At 36.7% G+C, this 1,241-nt stretch overlaps 1 non-coding gene across 1 annotated transcript; it reads left to right on the forward strand.

Moving 5' to 3' along the window:
* The first annotated feature begins 742 nt into the window (after positions 1-742).
* On the forward strand, positions 743-845 carry LOC117307991 (U6 spliceosomal RNA). Its single transcript, XR_004521932.1, has one exon. It is a non-coding gene; the product is annotated as a U6 spliceosomal RNA (small nuclear RNA).
* Positions 846-1,241: the final 396 nt, after the last annotated feature.

Below are 1,241 nucleotides of genomic sequence, written 5' to 3' on the forward strand. Positions count from 1 at the left end.
GTATTTGATCTTCGTGTTACACACCATCATAATGTCTAAAACCAACACTTTGACGTTCAAACACTATATCTCAGACCGTCCCTGGCATTTGAGCGGGGAACAAAAACCAATGTCAGACAACATGTTTGATTTTAAGGTTTGGAGGAAAGGGTTGCAGAATTTTGCATAATAAGAAAACGAATAGCTTCCAGGGAACAAAAATGTCCATGATTAATATGACCAAATAATGGGAAATCTAGTTCATCCCCATGTCTAGCATTTTGCCCCATTGATCAACCCAAAATCAAACCTTTTGTCAAATAAAGAGCTGTTAGTTTTTAGATTTAAACAAAATTGACACTACAGCTATGACAATGTATTCCCTTTCTTGAGGACATTTGCAGTAGAAGTCACACCTCAAAGGGGAACCAAAGGATTTCACTTTAAAAGGATTTGACTTTAAAGAATTTCAGCCAGGAGAAAACTGGAAATCTTTGGTTATGGCAAGATAATATATGTAATATATTAATTTATGTCTTATACTAGTCTAAACTAAGGTACTTATCCCACTCTGGACTCAAAAAGGAGCCAAGCTTTCACTTTTTTCCCCATGGAAAGTGGGCAAGATCCCCACAAAAGACATAGAGTATCATCTGAAGAAAATATCTGATCTACCCAGACATCAGCATTAAGCTGAGAGGAAATAGTATTTGAGTTTCTTTTAGAAGGGATAGGTTTAATTGAAAGAACATATGTTAGAGGCTCGCTTCAGCAGCACATATACTGAAATTGGAACAGTACAGAGAAGATTAGCATGGCCCCTGAGCAAAGACGACACGCACGTTCATGAAGTGTTCCATATTTTTAGAATCTGAAAAATAATAGATATATATACATATGTATAACTGAATCACTTTGCTGTACACCTTAAGCTAACACACATTGTAAATGAACTAGACTTCAATAAAAGAAAAAAATTGGGTAAGTTGGGTGGGGGGAGCAATTGGATCCCCTTCCCCCAATTAATGACATTAAATGCAGGAAACTGACAGGCCTCTTTAGTAAAATAAACATAACTAAGATAAATAACAACTATGCAACATAACACACTGTGTTTGTAGTCAATGCATTTAATCGGAGTTTTTGGAGTCTTCATACTAAAGTGGAATAAAAATTGTTTTGAGGATTAGAGATGGTATACACAAAGTCCTTAGCACGTAGTAGGTGCCCATGTAGTGCAGTCAGGGCAGCTTCAGGGGCTG

This window comes from Tursiops truncatus, chromosome 14 (genome assembly GCF_011762595.2).
Source record: "Tursiops truncatus isolate mTurTru1 chromosome 14, mTurTru1.mat.Y, whole genome shotgun sequence".
In the NCBI taxonomy this organism is placed as follows: domain Eukaryota; kingdom Metazoa; phylum Chordata; class Mammalia; order Artiodactyla; family Delphinidae; genus Tursiops; species Tursiops truncatus.